The sequence below is a fragment of the Equus asinus genome, chromosome 6, assembly GCF_041296235.1.
Source record: "Equus asinus isolate D_3611 breed Donkey chromosome 6, EquAss-T2T_v2, whole genome shotgun sequence".
Classification (NCBI taxonomy): domain Eukaryota; kingdom Metazoa; phylum Chordata; class Mammalia; order Perissodactyla; family Equidae; genus Equus; species Equus asinus.
The window spans coordinates 86,740,652-86,767,389 of NC_091795.1; the positions used below are offsets into that span (position 1 = coordinate 86,740,652).

General features: G+C 41.0%; 1 pseudogene; it reads left to right on the plus strand.

Annotated features, from left to right (window-relative positions):
- The window catches only part of LOC106835638 (ubiquitin-conjugating enzyme E2 variant 2-like), a 155,031-nt pseudogene that overhangs the window by 118,166 nt on the left and 10,127 nt on the right, over positions 1 to 26,738 (plus strand).

The following is a 26,738-nucleotide window of genomic DNA, read 5'->3' on the forward strand; positions in this document are numbered from 1 at the left end:
GCCTCCTGAACTTAACTTTAAAGGGTCTCCTTTAAGAGGTTGCACAGGGTCTCCCAGTGAGGTACCAAGCCAGTGCTAGCACCCTAATTCTGGTGGAACCTAAGAAAAGTGGACAGGATCTGGCTCTTCCTACTTCTAAGCGGACAAAGTGCTGTGTGAATGAAGCTGCCATCCCACACTGTGATTGACCTAGGAGGCATGTCACTAGTTCAGATTAACATTCATGGAGCTGCAATGATGTAGAGCGGATGGTTGCTCTTCTAAATTTATCATCACACGGCCATCTGAATTAGCCATGTTCTCTTTAACATGAAATAATACTCAGGTTTGGAGCATCTCCAATAACTATAGGCAGCATTCTTCTTGTAAGCCTTAGTCTCACTTAATAACACCAATAGTAATAATGATAATAATAATGTTAATAATCATTATTAATACTTATTGAAAAATCTTTGTGCCATTCCTGTGCTAAGTGCTTTGTGTGCATTCTCTTGTTTAGACAATAAACCCTGTGAGATAGACGCTTTCCCTGTTTTGCACATAAGGGAGATTAAGGCTCAAAATAGCTTGCCCAAGATCTGTCCGCTTTTAGCATGTGTGCTCTTGATCACTGCTTCGTAAAGCCTCCTTAAACCGTCTACTCCATCATCTGGGATAGAGAACTGAGGCCTAAAATCGTCAAGTAGTTTGTTATTCCTTGGAATCTAGTATGAGTCTTCCTGGGTCTGGGGTAAGTGCATTCCTGGAGGTACTTCCCTTCTGGGGACCATACTGAGTTCGGCCTTGATCTTTTCTCTGCCTGCAGCAAGAAGAAGTTGTTTTAGTTTAAAATCTTTTTCTTACAATTTTTATAGAGTACTGCAAACAGAGTTTTCATGTTTGAGTCTCCCATTTCCATTGAACTGACCATTGAAACACATTTAGAAAATCCTGTACACTTGCTTGAAACCAGGGATTGATGCCAATCATGTGCTGCAATACCAGAGAATTTCTGAAATACCATGATAAGATCTGGACTGAAAAAAGGCTGCACAGAGCATCCTGCCTCAGAGACAGTAGAGTCTAGGGGGTTATGTGGAGGTGACATGGGCAGGATCTCGGTGACGATGTTGATGGAGAGACGTGAGCACTGGAAGTGAAATCAGGTTGCAGAAGCTTTCAGTGTACATTATTCGAATTGTTCTTCTCGCATTGGTGAGTGCTAAAGTTTACTCCTGAAACAGTCAGTAGCACCAAGCATAGAACCTGCTGTTATGGAGGATTCGTCTTGATACCAAAGAGTTTTGTCCAGCAGAGACAGAGACTCTAGAAGGTAGAGTGGAAGTGGTTTCACTGGTGTTTCATCTAGATCACTATTTGTGGCTAAGAATTTATCTTTGAGCGCCATGTTGTCCTTGACTTTTGTATTTCAATATTTTTTCTCCTAATTTTTGTTGTCTGTACAATTGTTAGTTTGATTTCCTCATTGACTCTAAGGTTATTTCAGAGACATTTTTTTTAAACTTCCTCTGGCTTTCCTTCCTAACTTGAACAGTTTGAGAATATTGTTATTTCTATTTTTATTGAGTTGTGATCAAGCAAGGTAGCTATAGAATTTATGCATTTTGAATTTTTTCAAGCTTTATTTATTGCTTGATATTAAATCAAAATTGGAAATACTTCATGGGCTTAAATTCATATATGCTTGGTGGAATGCCAAGTTAAATCTCTCTTTCATTTCTATCTCTTATTAGAACTTTATTAACTCTATGGTTCAAATCTTCTGTTACTTTGCTTTTGATTTATCATAGATTAATAGTGCCTTATTAAATTTTCTCACTCAGCTTCATTTCTGTCAACTTTTTGCAATTAAAATAGTTTTTAGGGGCCAGCCCCACCACCTAGTAGCTAAGTTCAGTGCCCTCCACTTAGAATCCTGGGCTTGGTTCCCAGGCATGGACCTACACCGCTCATTGTCAGCCGTTTTCTGGTGGCAACTCACATGCAAAATAGAGGAAATTTGGCATAGATGTTAGCTCAGGATGAATCTTCCTCAGCAAAAGAAAAAAAAAGTTTTAAAAAACTGTTCCCTAATTATTAATTTAGCACATAAGTATTTATGACTTCACTATCATTATTGATTTTCAATATAAAAAGAATTGCTTTACTCATTTAATATTTTTTGCTCTTTTCTGATGTTATTTCTATTCTGGCTCTAGTTTTATTTGCATTTGCCCGAGACATATATGTAAATCTTTTTGCTTTTAACTTTTCTATGTCATTTACTTTAAGTTTCACTTATAGGTGATATATTGTTATGTTTTCTAACTTAATCTGAGAAGGTTTTCTGTTTCTTTTTACTGAGTTTAACCTATTCATGTTTACTGATATAACTTGATCTTCTTTTGCTAATTTGTTATGTTTTTTATTAGTTTTTAAATGTATAATTTTTTACTGTTTGTTTTGATTTTTGTTGTATGGGCATATTTATTTGTTGATTTCTCTTGCAGGTCTTTAGAAAATAGGTATTATTGTGATTAATTCTATAAGGGATTACCTTAAAGTTTTCCAATGGTAATCTTAAAACATTTTAAATTATTGATGTTAATCCAAAATCATACATTTTCCGCTTTCATTTGTGGAGGTGAGGTGGTACTGTTTTGCCTCAACCACAAAGAAAACAAGTTTTTTTTTAAAGATTGGCACCTGAGCTAACATCTTTTGCCAATCTTCCATTCTTTTTCTTCCTTCTTCTGCTCCCCAAAGCCCCCAGTACATAGTTGTATATTTCAGTTGTGCTCTGTGGGACGCCGCCTCAACATGGCTTGAAGAGCAGTGCCATGTCCGTGCCCAGGATCCAAACCGGTGAAACCCTGGGCTGCTGAATTGGAGTGTGCTAACCTGACCACTTGGCCACGGGGCCGGCCCCAGGAAACAAGTTTTAAACCATGTTAAAATATCACTTTTAAGAAGGTATAGTTTTGCTAGTGAATTAACTGTCAAATATGAACTAATTGCGATGCTGCATAAATTGTTCCAAAATATTGAAAAATATGGAAGTAGATCCAATTCATTTTCTCAGTCTGGCGAAACTGATACTAATCATTTCTGCCTCACAGAGGTTTTATGAGGATTAAGTGAGCTAACAATGACAACACTTTTAGCACACTATTTGGTACATATTCAGTATTTTTATTACTACTTATCATATCAATAGAGGATCAAAAAAGTATTCGTTAAGCACTCATCCCTGATAAAGCTCTTTAAAAATGAGGGCAAGAAGGATACAAATTTTCATCTATTCAGGCTATTACATTTTTGAGATACCCTTCGGAATTTGTTTTATAAAACCACCATAATACAGTTTGCCCTGCAGTGACTTCTGCACATACGTCTCTGAACTTACAAGCACTGAGCAATTCTATCAACACCGACTCCTGGGCCTCACTCCGTACTACTGAGCTGGAATTTCCAAGAGAGAAGCCTGGTGATCTTTTGAAAAACAAACATCCCACATGATTATTATTATTAAGGAAATTTGAGAAACACTACAGTTGGAGCCTTGGGACTTTTAGACCTTATCATTTTGGCTGTATTTAGTAAACTTGATGTGTTTGTTAAAATGCTTACAGCATGGAATCATAGGTTCCTCCCAAGTCAAAGCAAACAATAGCATTAAAATTAATTAGCAGGCCCTTTAAAAAATATTTTAAAGATTCTATGTATCACCAATATCTTACAGAGAAACAGGAAAAGCAGTCCCAATAAAATCAGGAACAAGACAAGGAGGGTGGCAATCATCATTAGAGTTTAACTCCGATAGCCTTGCTGCACGCTTAGGTCCTAGAGCAGAGACCCTGGGTGGTGACACTAGTTCCTCCTCTTACTAGCTCTTTAATCATTGGCACGTTACTTCTCTGTCCTTGAGTTTTCTCAACTTTAAAATGGGATAAGGATGGTACCCACCTCATAGGATGTGAGGATTAGATGAGGTGATGCATACAATATGCTGAGCAGAATGCCTGGCCGGTTAGTTAGCACTTGAAAAAGTCAGCTTTCTGGAATTCTCAGTTGTGTACAAACGAGGAAGCGGCTTAGAGATGGGGAGACTCGCCCGAGAGCACCTGAGTTAGTGGATGTGAACTCTGGCTTTGGGAGTCGGTCCAGTGTGTTTCTCACTTGACCACCTTGCTGCTTAAACTTGGGCTCAGAAGAATTGAAACATGAGAAGCAAACAACAGAAATCACTATGATGTCCAAGGCAGGCTAAACCCCCACAGCCCAGAGGGTGAGCTCTCAGGCTTCCTGCCCTGGGCCCTGCCTCTTAGAGTGACTTGAGGAGGAATCTTCTAGCACCTTACACCTCACTGGGGACAGCTGCACAACAGATGGGAGAGAGTGCTGCCTGGACCCCCATCCTGGTCTTCTCCACTCATAATTACCCTCTAGAAGGAAGCAGCAGGCCTAGTACATGGAATACAAAGCCACCTCTGCATGGTGGCCTTCCCCGAAGTGGGTGGTGCTATAGGTCTGCTCTCCTAGCAGGGATGGTTTGAAACTTTCATCACCAAAACCACAGTTCAAGCTTGAAGAATGTGGTGAAATTAATTCTGTGAGTCTCATCTCAGAGCTTTGAACACCCTCCTTTCCCATAAATGAATCATGTTATTTTTCCCACTTTGGTGGCTGACAATCGCCTGCTGCCCGGGGAGGCAGGAAATTGCTGACGTAGAAATGTGAACATCTCAGGATGGGCCTGGCCCAAAGCAGGCCACGGCAGCCAGGTGGCATAGGAAGTGTCCATCAGGTATATAATGTCTGGGTGGATAAATCAAGGAGCAAACGGTTGCACAAAACTTAGTTTCCTTAGCATGCTTGGTTTTTTAACCGCATTCGTTTATAAGAGATGACTTAGATCTATGATGATGAGAGGAGGTCAAAAAAATTCTGCTCCTGAGAAGACCAAGAATGCAGAGATGAGAGTTCAGCCAGGCCCCAGCATCAGGAGTTCTGGGGTCCCGCCCTGATTTGCTCCTAGTAGTTGCGTGGTTTCAGGCACATTAGCTTAAGCTTCAGTTTTCTGTAGAATGCCGTTAATAATATCTACTCTGCCAATCTCATTGGAGGCTGGAAGGTGAACTTGACAATTCTATGCAGATTGTCCCTGAGGGCAGAGTTCAGTTCTTATTTATCCCTCTCTCTTTGCGCTTGACCCAGAAAAACTGTGCAGTGCTTTTTCCTTGAATGAATGAACAAGTGTATGAAAGAGCACTACAAGCCCTGAATAACTCATTTTAAATGATCTTTTTATGTTTCCATATCTGCTACAGCCTCTGCCTTCGACGAGGGCAGTGAGGGCATCTTATCCAACATTGTCTCCCTGAAACCTGCGTTAGAGCTCGGCGAGGAGCAGCCTCCAAGTTCATGCTTGTAAAATTAGTGAATGCAGGGTGAAGGTATACACCTCCACTAGTACAAAGAAACCCTGAAGCCCCAGCTCCTTCTCTTGCTCTCAGTTTATTTACTCTAAAAATCCCATTTGGTATTAAATGTATCTCAGTTCACTTTATCTGTATGTCTTGTCTCTTCCGTAAACTGTGAGGTCCCAAGGGAGGGGCTGCTACCTTCTATCTTGGCAGTTTTCCTGGCCCCTGAAGACAAGCCTTCAGCTTGGTGGATGGAGTAATTGGTACAGGTCTGGCTGATTGCTGGACCAATGACTACTTTAAAAAATAATATTATTTTTTCTTACTTTAAAAATAATACAAGCTCTTGTTAGAAAATTTGGAGACTGCAAAATATTATAAGGAAAGAAATGAAAAAACCTCACCCCATCCTCTCACCCAAGGATTATTCTACGTTAGAGAATTTTAATTTTATTTGAATTTAGCAGGATAAAAAGAAGTTGAAGAAATTACTTAGTTCCTGACATATGTTTCTTCAATGTAAGAGATGCTAATTCCTAAACGATTTCTTACTCTTGCTCTCTCTTTTTCTAAGCAGATAAACAAGAAGAAGTTGGTGTTCATGTATCTTACATCTTTGACGGGTATGACTTTATATTGACTAAGGTCAAACTTAGTCAAAGGTCAGAAGACATCACTGGTGTCTAAACAAACAAGAAACAAGACAATTTTTCTTTAATAAGGTAAATAAAAATGTGCTGATTTTTGTGATTATTCTTCAGGGAAGATCAATAGGGAAAAGCTACTCTATAACTAAAAATGTCCTATAAAAGTGACAAAGCAATTTGAAGAAAGATGAGCAGACATGTTATGGAGAGAATGGGGAGCTATGGCAGGTGCTATTATAACCTCAAGTGCATTCACGCTGTTGGAGGACTAGCTTGTTCTCTCCTATCTTCTGAGTTACCTGGACAGTACAGTTTTAATTTATTTATTTATACTGACATGTATCAAACACTTAATTTATACATGTCAGATAGTGTCCTGAACTCTTAACACATTATATTTCATTTTATCCTCATAACTCGATTATTTTGCAGATGACGAATTGAGGAGTTGAGGTTAGATTGGCTGGGCTCCCACAGCTGACGTGGCAGAGTGGTTTTAGGTGAGAAGGCTTTTATTTCACCTTTGATAGGTCTTTGAAGGACTTCAGAGAGAGCATCTAGTCTAACGATCTTGTTTCAGAATCAGGAAACTGAGGCAGAGTGGTTAAATGATACTCACGGTTTCTCAGGCAGTTACTAGCACAGTTGGGCTAACCTCCAAGTCCCCTTATTCTTATTCCAGTGCTCTCTCCATAATTCTGATCTTGGTTATAGTCACATAATTTGCCCTGGGACTAAATACCCTTAGCCATCAACTCTTTGTACCTGGACCCATTGGGGATGCTGGCATTTGCTCCATCAGTTGCCTCTTGGACCAATGACTCTCTCTGCAATGCTGTGAGACTCAACAGTATTGTGTGTTGAGAGATTGACAGGTTGGGAAAAACCTAGAGGTTTGGAGGACTGCTGGTTCTGGAAATGCGAGGCAGTGATTTGTAAGAAGGTACAGGTCATCAACCCCCTTCCAACTTCACCCTTGTCATTTGGCGTTAGAACCATAGGTGAGAAGGTGCTAGAGGGAATACAGCCACTGTGTTTCTTAGGCAAATCATTGATGCCAATCAGCACAGGTGGGCACAGACCATGTGCTAAGACTTGGAGAACTCTTTCCATTGTGTCTTCATTTTCAATACCGGCTTCTTGTTTTTTAGCAACAGTTTGGGAGTGTTCCTCAGGTTTCACTCTTTCAACATCTGAATGTCATTCCTTTGGCTAACCAATTTTTTTTTCTTCTCCACTTCTTCACTTGGTGATGACAGGAGAAACTGTTAGTTTTTAAAAAGTTGATTTAATGGTCCACTTGCAAGAAGCCACATAGCAACCAATCTGTTCTTAAGATTTGGGATTTATTTGATTCATCTTCTCAGATGACTTATTGAAATTGTCTTTAGAATGTGTCTAAAATGGGTGTTATGTGCTCTGCTGATGGCACCAGCCCCAGAATTTCCATCCAGGTATTTATTTAATTGTCTCTTCTAATTCTCTCTCCTGACACTCATCTTGAAGTTTAGTTTTGCCATTTTGTTGGAACGGCACTCCACCCCTGCCCCAAACATTTAACTCCTCTTAGATAAATCCAAGCCCAACCCTGAAATTCCCAGGTTGGCCCTAAATCAATGCCAGACTGTACGGTATGTTAGTAATGGCTCATACTTCAGGAAGAAGAATTTTCATGAGTAGTTCAGAGATGCAGATAAAGGCAGCAGAACGCCCACACTTAGGCTATAGTGATCATTGCTTAAGGCAAGTAGAAAAGTTGTGCTGGAGAGAGGAGGAACTTGTTAGAATACAAAAGGAATATTAGAAGTAGGTATTAGAAAGCCTGAGCCTCTCCAAATTTAAGCTGAACTCTTTAATTACATTTGGATTTGGTCCTGAGATAAAGATAGAAAGATTCAGGTCTTTCAGAGGGAAGGCTGGTCTACCAGTGTGGGCTGTTTCTTGGGGCTTTTTGTCTATGAACAGACTGGTTGCTCTTCAGAAAGCAGTGCTCCTTGTCTGTGAAACACAGCAGAAGCACCATCTTCTTAAGCGTGTGGAGGATACTTCATGAAGGCACGGACCGTGGGCCAGGCTTTGCTTCCCTTCCTGTCAGAATCTGTGTGACACTATCAAGCATTATATAAGACAAACTTGGGGACATCACCTCTGTGCATCAGTTTCCTCCTCTGCAAAATCAATGGTGTAGGATAGAGATGCTTCCAGTGACATCGTTGTAGTCTCACCATGATTAGTTCTGTACCAAGGTTTTGGAATCATAAAGCTGAAAGCAGCTTAGAAGTAATTTGGTCTAACTTCCTGGCTCCGTTAGCCTTTGCTGTATACCAAACCATGCAAAACTTAGTGGTTTAAAACAACAACAAAAAATGTATTATTTCTCCTAATTCTGTGAGTGGCTGAGCCGTCTCTCTTCTGCTTTCCCTGGGCTTACTCATGACTGCTTTCAGCTGGAAGGTCAGCTGGGCTTGAGGTCCAAGATGGCCTCATTCACATGTTTGGAAGTTGGTGCTGGCTGTTGGCTGGGGGCTTTTGTTCTCCATGTGACCAGCTTCTATACAAGGCAAACTCAGAGCAGTGTTCTAAGAGGGAAAAAGCTGCAAGACCTCTCAAGGACTCATCTCAGAAGTTACACAAGATCATCTTCAATGCATTGGTCCTGGTGAAAATGCAGGTATCCTAACACCCCTAATCTATTGCTATGTTCATTCTATACCACACTGCTCCTCAATGGCCATTTTCAAGTTAATTTATCAACCATAGTAAGTATTATTGGGCACGTACTGCATGCAGGAACTGTGCTGGGCATTTTGGTGGATTCAAAGATGAATGAGAAAGCATCCTTTTTCCTTCAAGTAATCTATAATCTATGCATAGCATGACATTCAAAAGGGGTTAACTGACCACATTTTATATAGGGCTATAACCTGTTTCTACAATCTTTATAAGAATGTGCATCTTAGGTGGAAACAAAAGCCCCTTCTTATCTTGAGTTCATTAGGCATTGTCATATGTTTTTACCCGGATGGTTGAGGTTCTTTTCCACTTTCCATAGTCTCTTCCGCAGTAAGTTTAATACATGAAGAAAGACAATATCCAAATTATCATAAATCTGTCGGCATTCCATTTCAGAACAGAAGCAAATGGAGCTTCCATGTATCTGAAATGTTGTATATATCTGGATTACCGTTTTATCCTTTAATGGGGGTGGACCTCAGGGTCAAGTTTTATTATATGCGTCTTAAAAATGTAGAGCTGGAGTTTCAGGGAGGGGAGTAGAGAGGTGACCTGAGTCAGGGTGGGACATTAACCTTCTGACCTCGGAGACTGATGCATCTCAAGCAGCACTGCACTCCAGAGGGGAGGCTGTTTTGGCACAGGGAAGCAGGCCAGATGCTCTGGTGTTTCATTTTAAGCTTTGAAAGGTTAAACTTAGGCTTGCCTTTGCCCTCTAACCTGCCAGGGCCACCCCACAGCAAGGACCACCTTTAGAGTTCTCCACTTCGTCTTCTTGAACTTTCATTCTGCTCTTCCCACTCCTTCAGGTACTTGATGCCTACTTATCATTGACTTCTGCATTCCGTACCTGGATTTCATGGAAGAATCAGCTTCCAGTTATTTATATTTTAGTGTGAATGTCAATTAGTAGGAAATTTTGATCTTTTACTAGAAAAAGAAGCTTCATTCATGGAGAAAGGGATTCCAGTCCTCAGCAATCAAGTAGGTTATAAGAACATCCCAGGGCCCCTCAGATCATATGTACTACTATCTGTTCTTAATACCTATTCAGAGAGTCTGAGATTCTAAGATTGTTGAGTAATAGAATTTTAGAATTGAGGGGGCCAGCCCCGTGGCCGAGTGGTTAAGTTTGTGTGCTCTGCTGCAGCGGCCTAGGGTTTCCCCAGTTCAAATCCTGGGTACAGACATGACACCGCTCATCAAACCACGCTGAGGTGGTGTCCCACATTCCACAACTAGAAGGACCCACAACTGAAAATACACAGCTGTGTACTGGGTGGCTTTGGGGAGAAAAAAGGAAAAATAAAATCTTTAAAAAAATAAAAGAATTTTAGAATTGAAATAGTCACTAGAAATACCGTTGGTACTCCTTATTTTGTTGGTGAAAAAACTGAGACCTAGAAAGAAGTGGTGGCTTGCTATATTACACTAATTAGTGGCAGAGTTAAGATTCAAATGTGAATCACAAGATGTTTAAATAAGCAAAATTTGAATGAAATATTATTTTCTCTTCCTGAGAACTTGATCTACACAGAGCTGGACAGCTTTCAGTTGCATGAGTCCTCATAGATCTTTTATATGGCCATGAAGGGTGCTAGGATTGTTGATACAAAAAAAGGGAATAAGAAGTGGAGAGGAAGCAAGGACTAGTTAGTATCTGAGTTGTTGCTGTTTTTATTGTTGCTGCTACTTCCATATGACAATATGACACAGAAAGATAGCATTTGACAGCTTGTTTGAGTCTTAGGCTGTAGCATTCAGACATAAGGCCACTATGTGGTCTTGGCAACTCACATAACCTCCTTACTCATCTGTTAAATGAGGAACAAGGATAGGTAATCTCTAGGCAAATCCATAGATTTTCCAGCTCTAGATCTTAGAAAAACAAGATCCTGATGCAGCAACCAGCATGAGCACAGACTTGGAGTAATGAGGGAGTAATGGCTGGAGTAATGGAGTAATGCTTGGAGTTACGGTTATTAGCTGTTTCAGGGACAGCAAAGAGGCCAGTTTGGCTAAGAAGAATGATTTATGTTGGCAACTTTTAATAAAATAGAGATAATAGTTACTTTCTTAACATGATAAAATATGCCTATCAGGAACAAGGAAAGAATGCTCACTCATGTCGCTATAATTAAATATTGCTCTAGAAGTACTAGACAATGCCATTAGCTCTTTGATGTCTCTTGTTTTGGGACCGTTTTTAAACTCAGGGAATTTTAAGAGTCTTAGTTCTTTACTGAAAAAAGTGACTCCTTAATGGTGGAATTTTTGGCATCATTGACAAACAAGTGGAGGAAATAATTTTGGGCAGGAGCTTTCTAGATGGTCTTCAAATCATACTTTGCCGTCTCTCTTCTATCTTCTCATTGGGGCATCTTCAAAGGTGGGCACTTTATAATAGTTCTTGACTCAGAATTCTTCCTGATTTGATAGACAGGAGAGCCTTGTAGAAGAAACTACTCATGAGAAGACCTCGTTTCAGGTCTGCCACTCACCAGCTAGGAGAACTTGCCCAAGGCAGTTAATAGCACCAAACCCCGGTGTGTTTTTATGAAAATAGGTATAATGATACCTACACTGTCTGCTTCACAAATGTGCTGTAAAGACCAAGTGAGAAAAATGTATGTGAATGTGTTTTATTATTGAAGGAAATTTATAGAAATGAGGGGTAGTTTTTCTCTGGACTCCTCAAGCCTGTGGGTCTTCATTCTCCGGAGATCACATGAAGCTATGCTTCTGCACTCACCCTATAAAACCAGTCTTTTCCTAGTGCACCCGAGGCCCACACCACTGAATCCTGTACACCTAGAGTACATGGCTTTCAGAGTGAGAGCTAGCTTGGAACTGTGTTAGCGGAACAGGTACAGTTAAAAAGCCTGGGGCTTTGGAATTTTTAAAAGGGAACCAACACCAACATTTCTGAAATAAATTGATTCGGTTGAAACTCTTCCAAAGAAATTACCTTAATTCTGAGACTAAATATGTTGCGTTCCAGCTCAAATGGACTTTTCTTGGCCAATCCCCTGAGAAGTAAACATTCAAGTTTAATAGGGAAAGGGCAGTGGAACTTGCAGTTTTAGCTCACTGATGTCACCCATTGCTTTTTGAGCCAAAGAACAAGAAAATCCAACACTTCCTTCAAGTATGAAGGCATCATATGGGAACAATACAAATATGTTTGTGGTTTCTATATATTTTCTTTTAAAGAATAACATAGGATTTGAAGAGGATACATTTTTCAGAATCTTGACAGACATATGTGCTTCTCTCGGAGAGGGGCCCACCTGGGAATCTTGGCTGTCTGGTCAAAAAGGCTGTCTTTTTATTCCTCGATTAAAAAATAAGCACAGAGTCTAAACTGTGCAAGAACTTAATGTTAAGTCAAGCTACAAAAGTGAGAGGCACGGATAAGATCTTAGTATGAGGGCCTAGGAGAGCTTTTGAGCTCAAAAGGCAAGTGTTCATCTTACTGGGGAGGAAGTGACAAGATTAAGACCTGGGAGAGTCCTACTTACTCCAGATCACAGAGCTTCTGTCCTTAAGGCTAGACTAGAACTCAGGGCTTTGTGGCACCAGGACTCCTTTTAGCTTGATTAGGAATAAATAACCCCTTGATAACAAGGATATATCCCTGAGGCCACCTTGAGATCCAGTGTTCTCAGACTGGTGGCAGTAATGACTCTAAGTAATGAAATAATATGGCAGAGACACCTCTCTTCACACAATGAAGCAGGTATAGCCACTTTCCAATGGCAGCTGACTGAAGTCAAGATCTGTATTCCAGGCCCTTCTCCTGGGCAGGTGAACCAAATAGTTGATTTCAAATCTAATAATAGAGCTAGCATTTTGAGCCATCTCTTGGCGATTTCCATTGGAGAGTGCAGAATACTTCAACAAATCCACTTCAATTCCTCAACCTTAAACAAACACCACTGACCTATGCAGAACCTCAAAAGTCAGGGAGCCGATCCCAGTCTGGAGGTGGCTCACGATCCAAAGAAGATGACAAGGATTGGTGCTTTCTATCTTTAAAGCCATGGTCCCTAACACCCAGTAAGTATTTAAACAACATTTGGTGATTGAAAATGGATGGTTAAATGTTAAGTTGGTGGTAGAATTGCCCTGAGTGTGGAGAAGAGGAGACAATCAATCTTCCTAAGGTGTGGAAAAGAACAAGGTCAAGGAAAGCTTTAAAGCTGATATTCCGTCTGAGCCTTAAAGGAAAACACGTTGCAGAGCAAATGATCATCCACTTGTCTATTTAAGTGTCAGGTTATACAGATCTGATTCTTTACGGGGGAGGCCACCAGTATGTACATAAAGCACCCAACGTTCCCTGATATGGAAAGTGACCCCTGGGGTCAAAAGCAAGGCTCAAGTGTGCCCAGCTAGTTTTCATCCATGCTACTGGGTCTGCCTCTGGGCAGAGCTTCATTCTCAGGGTGCTGGAGTCACGTTAGGTGGTGGGACTCTGGCCTTGGGCAGCCTCACCTGACTTCCTGCACTGCCCTCACTTGGGTCCCTGGAAAGGCTGTTGTACTTGGCCTCCCTCCACCCCCAGGGTATGCAATTACTCAGAAACTCCCAGCTGCTTTCAAGCCCCACACTGAGTTTCCAAACAAAACCTGTGAAAACAGATCTCCAGTGGCAGCTTTGGCCACATTTGGCCAGTGCCCATGTCCACGGTCCGCCAGCAGGTTCTTGAGTCCCGGACGCTCTCCACTCCAGATGCAAACGGAGCCTGGATGGACACTGTCTTTGAGACACATCCAGGAAGGATCTGCCCGGGAACTCATGGATCTGATGTTTTTCTTTTGGCTCCATCCAAACCAAATGGAGCTGAATCTCTGCGCTGTGGCCTATTCCTTTATTGCAGGCACAGGCTCATACTCCGCAATCATGCAGTAAGAGAAAGGCTCTCCTCCTACCTGCTGGGCCCAAGGGGGTTCTGAATCTCTGCTTCTTCCTGTACAGGAGCCTAGTGTTCATGTGTGACCGCCACTCCTGCCACCCCCAACTCCTTCCCCTTACCAATCGCGCTGTTTTCTCTCTATCTAAACCTGCCTTGTGTTGTCTTCCTACCTTCTCCTCCTCCCACTGCTGTTACGCTCATTCAGGTCCCCACTTGTTGCCTGCATTATTTCAAGGGCCACCTACTATTCCCCTTCCTATGTTGTTTCTATCCTTCAGAGATATACTGTTGCCAGACTTACCTTTCCAAAGTGTATACCTTCGGTGACATAAATTCTGCTGCTCAGAACCCTTCCAAGGTCAGCTTACCTACCCCATGATGCCTTGACTCATTAGCTTGGCATTAAGACCCTTGTCTGATCAATGTCCTGTGACTGAGGGGGTCAACTAAAACTTGTGCTCCCTGCCCATAGTGTACAGATGTTTCTTGGAAGTGGCTACCCAGACTGGGACTGCATTTCCCACCCTCTCTCCCCAATACCTGCCCCCCTCCACCACCCTGTGTCTGATTTTGCCAATGAAATGTGAGCAAAAGTGATGCGTGTCACTTCAGGGCCAAGGTTGTTAAGAAGAGGGTGCATCTTTCCTGCCCTCTCTTCCTTGTTCCGTCATGTGGAAACAGAGGATTCTATGTCCATGGGGTATGAGGAACCACAAGATGCCTGCTCCTCCCACAAGCCTCCTTGCTCCCTTCATGCGCGACATGGTGAAGAAGGACAGAGGCCACAGCCTTTGAAGCCAGACTGCCAATGTTTGAACCCAGGCCCTGCCATTTCCCACCAGCTGTATGTCTGTGGGCATGCCCCTTAGCCTCTGTGCCTCAGTCTCCCCATTGTGAAATGGATAATAATAATCTACCTCTTAGGGTTGTCTTAGGATGAAGAGAGGTGGTGCTTGCAAAGTTCTTAGAAGAGTAATGATTCATAGTAAGCACGTTCTGAGGGTTCACATCCATGTCTCTTGTTCCTTCTCACTTTTCTTTCTCTACATCTGTTCCCTGGCCCTTCTTAGACACTGAAGAATCAGGGATGACATCAGCCCAGAGCCTGGAGGGTGAATTGGTCTCGCCTTGTGTGTCACTTACCACTGATCATTGGTGAGGGACTGCCTGACTGCTGCTGTGTGGAGGGTGATTCTGAGCCAGAAAGAGAACCATGATCCATGGGCTCTATGTGCCATTAAATTCAGGAGGAAATAGTAGCATATGTGCCAGACATTATCCATTTCAAAAAGAACTGGAATTTTCCTAGAGCTTGTAACTTAGAGGAACGAACAATTAACTGTGGAATTCTAAGTATCTGTAAGTAAATGTTCAGCATTCAGATGAATCATACAACCGTAATCTGGCCCTTTTTCCCCACTCAGAATTCACCAGTGGCTGGCACTCTCCTATACTGTGGGTGATAATATAAACTGGCATAATCCTTTTGGAAAGCATTTGGCAATACCCATTGAGAGCCATAAACATACTCATATGCTTCGACCCAGTAATTCTACTTCAAAGACCTCTTCCTAAAGAAATAGTCCTTAGTAGAGGAAAACTTGTATGCATAAAGATGTTCATCATAACATAATTTATAATAATCCCAAACTGGAAGGAACTTACGTGTTTACCATCAAAGGGATTTTTGAATAAATTATGGTACATTTACTAGATAGACTATGGCAAGATCATTATAAGTGATGGAGATAAAAACTATGAAATAACATAGGACATATTTATAAGACAATGTTAAATTAAAAAACAGGACGTAAAACTGTATACAGAGCATGATTACAACGATCTGAAAAATACATGTAGGGAAGAAAGACGCTAAGGAAATTTAAATAACAGTTGTATGGGATTTTTTTTTTTAGTATCCAAAGTTTATGCAACAGCCTTACATTATTTTCATAACATCTGAAATTTAATTTTTAATAATGATAAATATTATCATTAGAAGGCATTTAAAGGCTTCTCATTGCCCACTCTAGGCTAAAGGAAAGCACCTCATCCCAGCACTTAGGGCCCCAACATCGTGCCCCAGTTCTTCCTCTCCAGCCCCATTTCCCACAACTTTGGGTTTTGGTGCCCCCTATGTTCTCATTAGGCGAGGGCTTGCTTGTGTCCTAGGTAAGAAGGAGGCTGCAGGATCAGTGAAGATAATATTGACTTTGGACATGGACAGACCTTAGTGACCCACCTGTGCTGATTTTTAGCTGGGTGACTTTGGGCACATTACCTATCCCCTTGGAGCTTCTGTTTCCTCATCTGTAAAGTGAGAAATAATACTACTCATCTCTCTGGCGGCCAGAGGGATTAAATGAGACATAGATGCAAGTACGCGGCACAGTCTAGGTACCTTTAATAAAGTTCGCTCCCTGCCATGGTTTAGTCCCATTTTCAACGTTGCCCTTGCCTAGAATCCTTCCACTCTTCTCTTTCTTAAGTCATGTGATACGATGTCTGGCATGTGCTTTGGGGCGGTGCTGCTCAGTGTGTAGTCTGTGGATCTGTCCTCAACAAGAGTGGTGTAGGATAGAGTAAACAGTAATGTGATTTTGTCGCAGATAGGAACAAACAGTTCAGGGCCTGGCACAAGGCCTGAGCATCTGCCTTAAAATGCTTGGGGGGGTGGGGGTGGCGGGAGGGGAATGGAGAGTGTGCAGAAATGGTGAGGAAGATAGGCGAAAAGTTGGGCAAAATTATTGAAAATCAGTGACAAGTCCTTGGGGGTTCACTACACCAGCTCTTTTACTTGTGTGGATATTTGGAGATTTCCATAACGTTAAGTGTTGAAAATTCCTACAGAAACTTCCTTCAAGACGCCACTCCAGTCCTGTCTTTTGGGGCATATTGTTCCTGTGCATTTTACTCACACTGATCTCACTTTTAATGACAAACTTGCATGATGACTTATCTTTTTATGTGTAAAATCTCCCTGAGGGCATATATCCTGCTTTACATTTCTTCTTGCCTCATACAACACTTTTTTACGACATGGGGATGCCCAATCACTGTTTTGTGAATGATTTGGATCAGGTTTTCCAACTTGTTGATGATATGGTACTTGCGAAAAACACAGATTCGTTTGCCCTCCCTGGAGATTCTTATTCGCTTGGTCTGGGGTGGGACGCAGTCTACGGATCTGCCAGGAAACCTTTCTTCCTCAGAGTCCGAAGAGCAGTTTGGTCTTTTAATGTCACCTATTAAAATATGCATGCATTAGGGAGGAGAAAGTCAATTCCAGCATCTTTATTCCTTCATCACTGGCCCAGAGAAGAGAAAGGGACCCTGGGTGGAGCTGGGGATGAGATCAAGGTGGGGGTAGCCTCTGAGAGACAAGAGCAAAAAGAGAACTTCACTGATTTTTCATCAACACTCAACCTATCTGTTGAACCCATGTCTTTGGGTTCTGAAATCCCTTCAAAAATCTCCTTTCCATTATTTAAACAAATTTCAATATAATTCAGCAAAAGGGAACACGTATGCTCAAAGACACCATGAACCTAGGAAACATACACTCTGTGAGGGTCTTGATTTCAACTTAGAAAGAATAATAGATACAATGGGTTCCAGGCATGGGAGGGGGAAGGGATGGGGTGGGGGTGGAGGGCTATGTGTCTGGCACTATGCCAAGTGCTTTCCACACTTTGGTTTTAATATGGATGGAGAAACCAAGGCCACACAGCTTAGTAAGTGGCAAAGCATGTATTTGAATCCAAGTCAGTTTGGTTTGAAAGACCATCTTTCTACTATGTCATACGGCTTCTTTGTGTATCCAATATGTCACCAGGGACAGGAACAGAGTGGATTCTCAGTAAATACTGGCTCAATGACTCAGTGACTATTCCACAGTGTTAGGGTCCTGTTTGTTCTCAACCCAGTGTTGGAGGCCGGGAGATTCAAAGCAGGATATAGATTTAGAGGAACAGTCTAGAAAAAACATTTAAAAACAAAAGAGAATGTATGAAAGGTAGAAAAAGTTAAACAAAATAAAGATTTAGAGGAAGAGTAAAATGACTGGGGTAATTAAACATGGAAAGGAAAGTGGTGAGGGCAGCCCTCTAAATGGTCCTTCTGGTTTATGAAGCGAGGAGGAGCATAGAGAGAAGAGGATGCACAGCTGGAGGAACAAGTGGAGGTTTGGGTAATCGCTGCAGGGGCCTGGGACTTACTGGGCTGTCGGGCTGAGCTTTGTGGAACGGTTGACCATGGGGTTTTGGATGGCAACCAACACTGACTGCTGAGAAATGTACAGGAAAGGAAAGAACTGCAAAACTCACCGACAGCTCGGTTTGCGATGCCTCATTCTTGTGCCTGCCCCGTGCATATATCATCCCGTGTTCAACCAGTCACTTCTTCCCAGCATCAGTCTTGTCTATCGCAACAACTGGAAATACCATTATCTGAATATAATTGCATTTCTGCAAAGAGACCTCAGTCTCAGTGGATAATCTGACATCACAGGCCATGATGGATCATCTCGGACCATATGCCCTGAAAGACACACATACCACACTAAAGCCAAAGATTATGTCACATGCACTCTGGTCTCTGCACTGAAGCTCCTGTCATTAACAGGTTGGGGTCCAAATGAAAGCATGGAAGGTAGCAGAAAACCAGTATGTCGAGCCTGTACACTGGGAGCAGCGGAGTTACTACACTACTCAGCAGTGGCCTGGAATGAGTTGGCAAGGGGAGGCTTGGTTCTCACCTCTTTGACCCTGCACTTAACGTGGGGTTGACTCTCTTAGCCTTTCTGTTTATTTTTGTTCTCTCGCTTCCTATTTATTTTGAAATCAAGCAAAATTAAATCCCATCATTTTACCTAGTTTGAGTAAGTAGTTAAATAAGGAATATTATTTTTATTACATCTGTCATACATGAAAAAACAAGAGGGGCAGAAAGCTTTCCACCTAGAGATGACATAATCCTTTTGATTACAAAAGGCTTTAAGCCTTTCTAGGGCCATCACAAAATTCCCTTCATGTCTGGTGGTTGCATTATGCATTTGGATCTCTTCTTTTATTGGAACATGTAAAATGATGTCACATAAGGGGATTCCCAACTGACTTCCAACTATGCGGAGTTACTGAATCTCTTTGTCTGAAAGATAGCCTTTGAGTGGCAAGCTACAAATAGCCAACAACTCAAAGACAGGCGAAATATTTTGGGTTCATCTATTAAGCCTGTTGAAGTTAAAACCATCCTTCAAAACTTCCTCTAGGAGTGTCAGATCCTCCAGTTGGAACTGTCTCTGCCTCCTCTTGGTTCCCCCAGTCCTCTCTACTCAGAGCACTTGTCAAAGACGGCTTAGACCTACTAAATGTGATGCCATGGCACTTTCACTTATGTCTTTCCCTTCGGGCCTAGCAGAGGGCCTTGAACCCCATCGGCACTGTATAAGTGTTTTGTGAAACCCAAGGTTTGTTTCAGAGAGCACCAGCATACCACAGAAACCCCTTTAAGTAATTAAGATGGCATTATATGGTCCAGCTCCCTACTTCTTAAAACAGAGAATGGGGGCTGGCCCCATGGCCGAGTGGTTAAGTATGCGCTCTCCGCTGCAGGCGGCCCAGTGTTTCGTTGATTTGAGTCCTGGGCGCGGACATGGCACTGCTCATCAGGCCGCGCTGGGGCAGTGTCCCACATACCACAACTAGAAGGACCGACAACGAAGAATATATAACTATGTATCGGGGGGGCTTTGGGGAGAAAAAGGAAAAAATAAAATCTTAAAAAAAAACAACAGAAAATGATCTCAGTGGTATTGAGCCTGAGTTTGAGGCCGGATATGGCTACACCTTTTTCTGTGACCACCTCACATCGGCCTCCAGAGGAAGCTGAACCTTGCTAATTCAGAAATGCAGGTGATCACACACTGCAGCCATAGGGAGATGTCTGTCACCCACACATATTTCAATGGTCAGAGGAGGTTCCAGGTAAAGAGAGATATGGTAATAGTTTCCAGATCTGTGGAGACTGCTGCCGCTCAATGATTGTCCCCATCAAGCTGGGAGATAATGAAAAGTGCCCTTTCTCTGACTCAAATCATTTCCTCCTGTGGGTTAATTTTTTTGAATTGTACGGTTTTGGCCATAGTGTGTTTGTAAAGGAAGAGGCTCGTTGTTCATATGGTTAATGCTTTTTCCTCAGGACAATTTTATTATGCAAATTTATCATTATGAAATACATTTTAAAAATCACAAAGACCTATGTGGAATTCGAAATATTTCTTATAATTATTTCACAATAGCATATGGATTAGAAAATAATATAGGATTGAGGATACTAACGGAGATATTTACAGAAAAAAAAGTGTACATGAAATATGGTTTGGCCAGGTTTAATACACACAAAATACACTTTAATACTTTCATATGGTCTGAATAATATCCCCATATTGATTTTTTCCTCGTTTCTACAAACTCCACAGCAAATGTTCGACAATGGCTCATTGATTTATGGTGAGTGTAGCAATGGGTTTATAACGGCATGAATCATGCCGATTGCTCAATTCACCACATGCCTTAATAAAAGTTTCACTTTAATAAAACTGAGCTAAGGCAAAGATGCCCAGAGGCTGGCCTGACATTCCTTATACATTACCCTGCCTCAGGAAATTATTGCCATATATTTTACAGCAGCTACAGTAGGCTAGGGGACCAGGATTAAAATGTAGTAACTACTGTGATATTTAACAGAACTCCTGTGTTCCCAGTTAACCCTCACAGGTACAAAATGAACAGAGCAATTAGGAGATGGCGTGGTGTAGGGAACGGAACCGGGCTGGGATGCAGGCAACGGGGGATCAGCACTGGCTCTTCTTCCTCTACAAGTGTCCCCTAAGCAATCGATAGAGGGGAGGTGGAAATACTGATCCTGTTTCCCTTCCACGGGTGCTCTGAGCATCAGAGGAGAAAGAGGAAGTGTAACGCTGTGTGGACTACAAATGCGATGCAAGCGTAAGGGAGAGAGCATGCAAATCACACAGGCACCAACCCCTCAGCACTGGGAGCTCTGTCCTTGGCAAGATCGAGCATGTTGTTAATAACAATGGGTTTGCATGAACAACAGATCTTACTCTATTGATAGGTGTTTAGGGGTTAAAAAAAGAAAAAGCTGATCATTCTAATAGAGGTGTGTTATTCTTCTAAAAACTAAAGATTCTTTTTTACCTTCCCCTGTAAGAGTCGAAAATGCCCCCATCACACCTGCATTGTGTTAGAAAAAATTAACCCGGGGTTTGAGAATGTAGGTCAAAAGGAGCTGCGGGTACTGCTCAAGTGGCTTATCACCTGCTCGTTATTGCGCTGGAAGAAATTATGATTAGACGGTCCATATACTATTCAGTGCTGACTGGTGCAATGTGTGTTAGTCTAGAACACCAAGAAGCCTCTTTGGACTTTTGATCAATCCCAATGACTTAGGCCTTCATTTTAGGATGTGTGAGAGAGTAAGCAGGGGGCTATGGTCCTGTGGAAAGAGTTGGACAACTTTGGGCTTGAGCCTTCCCTCTGCTGTTAACTACCAGCTGTAAGATCTTGGACCTCCATTTTCTCATCTGTATTTGGGGGGTTACATCTGTTGGGGGGACTAATATAAAGTGCTGGGGCTCATAGAAGACATTTAAAACTGCAGTTCCTTGCGCCCAAGCTCAGCTGTTTCCTGGTAATTAGTGTCCCTTTTCCCAACTGGACTGTCTCCCCGTCACGTAGCCCTTTCCCATTTCCACACGCACTCTTTTCACCAGCACAGCAGCCTGGTAGGAAGGCATCATTCTCCCAGCCTCCCACCTTGGCTCTGATTGCCTTCCTCTCTGCTCCCATGCCACCTTCATCGCCTTCAGCACTCGCCAAACCAGCTTGTATTTGTGGCAATCCTTGCCTTTCTCCCCATTTAGAACCTTGAGGGAAGAAACTTTGTTTTGTTTTTCTCAACTTGGTTCTTGTAATGTTTAACATTCTGTCTGGCACGTAGAAGACAGTCAGTAAATATTAAATAAATGATTGAATAAATAAAGACTGAATGAATATATGAATTAATGATGTGCAGCCAGGTCACGTCTCAAAGAGTAAGTGCTTTTACAGAGATGAACTTGATCATAAATTTTAAAAATGAGTGATGACTCAGGAGATGCTGGATGAGCCAAAACTCAATTTACAATTCCAAGTTGCTGCTTGTAAGGTAGAGTAAGAGCAACAATACCAGACTGGTATTTGTTGACTACTTATTATGTGCTAGGTACTATGCTAAACACCCTGAGTATACCTCATGTCGTTAGTCCTTGTAACAACGCTATGACATATGTACTCTTATTGTTCCCATATTACAGCTTAATACACCGAGGCTTAGAGAGATTGAATTGCCTTCCTGAGGCTGCGTAGCTAACAATGGCTGAGCTAGGATTTGGATCTTTTTGATTCCAGAACCTGTGCTCTAAATCCTATGTTGTACTGAGCAAATGCATGTGAGCAGTGACAGATGCCAATGACACTGCCATCCACAAAGGACTTAACATTTGAATAAGGGGCTCAGCGTCATAGGGAACTAAATTCACTGATACCTAGTTCTCCATGTGAGTTTCACTTCCTCCCGTCCATGTTCTGAGGCTTTCCCACTCTTTCTCACTCTCACCCACAAAGGGACTCCAACAGGGGCAGCTGAAATAAAACCCACCGTCATCAACCAGGAACTGAGCTGTCAAAAGAAATGAAAAATCCAGGGGCAACTGCAGACTTACCATTCATTAATGGGTTTATCGGGAACTCTCTTGACATTGAGCTTTAACTACGGCATTTAAGAAAATCCCAAATTTGGAAATAAATAAGTTGGCTGACATACAGACATTTTACATATGAATTTAATAAAATAGATTTTTCTTTTTGAAATCTTTGGTAATCTCTGAAATATATCAACGGCAACCCAGGAACATTGTATCCCAAGTTGTGATTCATGAAATGAAACGGAAATGTATTATGTAATTCAATTTAGAGCATCCAGCACAGAGCTCATTAGGGCTCTTGCTGGGGGATGTGGACTGTAGTTCGGAGGCCCTGTGGTTTGGGCAAACTTTTCGCGGTCCTTACCTCCCCTTCCTCTGAGAACATTTTAACCAAATATCGTCACCCTTTAAAAATAGCATTCTTGAGCATTTTGTCCACAAATGAGGATAATTCAGAGGAAATCTTAGGAAAAACTGTGGAGTGTTTCCCCTCTCCTCCCACTTTACCATTAACCCATCTCGCAATGAGTCAGGCTCAGAACTGACTCACGGCCTCTCTATGTAGTGCTTGGATCCAGATTAGGCCTCACCCATACATGGAGCAGGTGGACACCAGAATGTCATCTGAGGTGACTGGAGCCCAGAGAAATGAAAGGACGTCCTCAGGGTATTGATGGCTCTTGAATATCAGAGCTAGAACTCACTCTGAAATCTCTGCATTGTTTTTTCAGTTCGTCATACAGCCTAAATTTGCAATCAAAGCGTAGTTTTCCCCACATGTGGTGATTTCTATGAAGATAAATGAGAAAGTGAGTAAGAAAGCATGTTTAGTCCTGATTTTTATTGCCCTTCTTTGGTCTTCTTTTAAAAAAATGTATTGAGATTAGATAAAATTTGCCATTTTAACCATTTTAAAGTGTACAGTTCAGTGGCTTTTAGTACATTCACAATGTTGTGCACTGTCACCACTATCTAATTTTAGAACATTTTTATCACCCTGAAGGAAACTCTATACCCATTAAGCATTACTCCCCATTCTCCTCTTCCCTAAGCCCCTGGAAACCACTAATCTGCTTTCTGTCTTTACGGATTTGCCTATTTTGGAGATTTCATATAAACAAATCATAGACTATGTAGTCTTTTGAGACTGGCTGCTTTCACTTAGTGTAATGTTTTAAAGTTCATCCATGTTATAGCATGTATCAGTATTTGATTCCTTTTTATGGTCGAATAGTATTCCATAGTATGTATATACTACATTTTATCTATCCATTCATCAGTTGATGGACATTTGGGTTGTTTCCAATTTTTGGCTTTTAATAATGCTGCTATGAACACTCACATGCAAGTTTTTGTTTGAATTTTTGTTTGCTTTCAATTCTCTTGAGTTTACCTAGGAGTAGAATTTCTGGATCATATAGTAATTCTATGTTTAACTCTTTGAGGAGCCATCAAACTGTTTTCCAGAGCCGCTGCACCATTTTACATTCTCATTAACAATGCACGAAGCTTTCAATTTCTCCACATCCTCACCAACACTTGTTATTTTCTGTTTTTTTTTTTTTTTGGAGCCTCTCTAGTGAGTATCAAAGTATCTCATTGTGGTTTTGATTTGCATTTTCCTAATAGCTAATGATTTTAAGCATCTTTTCATTTGCTTATTGGCCATTTTTACATCTTCTTTAGAGAAATGTCTATTCAAGCCATTTGACCATTCTTTAATTGGGTCGTTTGTCATTTTGTTGTTTAGTTGTAAAAGTTGTATTCTTGCATCCAGTCTCAGCTGTTCATGGTAATTTGTCTCCATCTGCCCATCTGGACTGTCTCCCTGACGTGTAGCCCTCTCCTATTTCCACACTGGCTCTCCTTCCACGGGTACAGCAGCCTCCCACTGTGGCTCAGAGGGCCTTACCAAAGATATGATTTGCAAATATTTTCTCCCATTCTGTGGGATGTCTTTTCACTTTCTTGATAGTATCCTCTGACAAAATTTTTAATTTTTAATCAAGTTTATTTTTCCTTTTGTTCCTTGTGATTTTGGTGTCATATTTAAGAAACTATTATCTAATCCATTATCATGAAGATTTACAATTATATTTTTTTCTCAGAAATTAGTAGATTTAACTCTGACATTTAGATCTTTCATCCACTTTGAATAAATTTTTACATACGGTGTGAGAGAGCAGTCCAAATTCATTCTTTTCCATGTGGATATCCAGTTGTCCCAGAACCATTTGTTTAAAAGATTATACTTTCCCCACTGAATGGTTTTTTTCACCTTTGTCAAAAATCAATTAACCATACATGTATGAGTTTACTTCTGGACTCTCACTTCTGTTCTGTTGATCTATATTTCTACTCTTATGCTAATACCACATTGTTTAATTACTATAGCTTGATAGTAAATTTTGAAATTAGGAAATGTGAGTTCTCCAACTTTGTTCTTCTTTGCAAGATCATTTTGGCTGTTCAGAGCCTCTTGCAATTTCATATGAATTTTGAGCTGTGCTTGTTCATTTCTGCGTAAAAGGCCATTGGAATTTTGGTAGAGATTGCATTGAATTTGTAGACAGATTTGGGGAATATTGCCTTCTTAACAATATCAAGTCTTTCAATCCATGAACACAGGATGTCTTTCCATTTATTTAGGTCTTTTAAAATTTCTTTCAACAGGGGCTGGCCTGGTGGCACAGCAGTTAAGTTTGCACGTTCTGCCTCTCGGCGGCCTGGGGTTCACTGGTTCGGATCCCAGGTGCAGACATGGCACCACTTGGCATGCCATGCTGTGGTGGGCGTCCCACATATAAAGTGGAGGAAGACGGGCACAGATCTTAGCTCAGGGCCAGTCTTCCTCAGCAAAAAAGAGGAGGACTGGCAGTAGTTAGCTCAGGGCTAATCTTCCCCCGCCAAAAAAAAATTTCTTTCAACAATGTTTTGTTTTTTTCAGTCCAAGAGTCTTCCACTGGTTAAATTTATTAGTAAGCATTTTATTCTTTTTGATATTGTTGTAAATGGAATTGTTTTCTCAATTTCAATTTTGGATTGTTCATTGCTCACATATAGAAATACAACTGGGTTTTGTATATTGATCTTATATTCTGCAACCTTACTGAAGTTGTTTATTAGCTCTAGTAGTTTATTTTTATGGGTTCTATAGGATGCTCTCTATATAAGGTCATGCCATCTGTGAATAGAGACAATTTTACATTTGTCTTCCCAATGATGTTGACTTTTCTTTTTGTTACCTGATTGCCCTTGCTGGAACTTCCAGTATAATGCTGAATAGAAGTGGCGAGAGCGGACATCTTTCTCTTGCTTCTGATGTTAGCAGGAAGGCTTTTAGTCTTTCACCACTAAATCTGATGTTAGCTGTGGGTTTTTGATCAATGTTCTTTATTATGTTTACAAAGTTTTCTTGTATTCCTAGCTTACTGAGTGATTTTTATCATGGAAGGGTATTGAATTGCATAAAATGCTTTTCCTTCATCAGTGAGATGATCATGTGGGTTCCCCCCACTCTTCTTTCTATTAATATAGTATATTATCTTGATTGCTTTTTAAACATTGAACCACTGTTGCATTCCTGGAATAAATACTACTTGGTAGTAGTGTAAAATCCTTTTAATGGATTTAGTTTGCTAGCATTTGTTGAGGATTTTTGCATCTATATTCATAAAGGATATTGGCCTGTAATTTTCTTTTCTTGTGATGTCTTTGTCTGGCTTTGGTATCAGGGGAATATTGGCCTCAAAGAATGAGTTAGGAAGGTTGCATCCTCTTCTAATTTTTGGAAGAATTTGAGAAGAATTGGTGTTACCTCTTTTTTAAACTTCCAGTAGAATTCACCAATGAAACCATCTGGTCCTGGGGTTTTCTTTTTGGAAGTTTTTTGGTTGTGGTATGTCTATTCACATTTTCTATGTCTTCTTGAGTCAGTTTTGGTAATTTGTGTGTTGCTAAGACTTTATCCATTTCATCTAGGTTATCTTATTTGCTGCCATTTCTTATTTCTATATGGTTGGTAGTAATGTCCCCACTTTTATTTCTAATTTTAAAAATTTGAGTTTTTTCTCTTTTTCTTGGTTTATCAAGCTAAAGTTTTGTTTTTTTTTCCCCAAAGAGCCAATTTTTGTTTTTATCAAATCTCCCTATATTTTTTCAGTTCTCTATTTCATAGATCCTCACTTATCTTTATAATTCCCTTTCTTCTGTTAGCTTTTGGTTTAGTTTGCTTTTCTTTGTCTGGTTCTTTAAGGTATAAAGTAAGT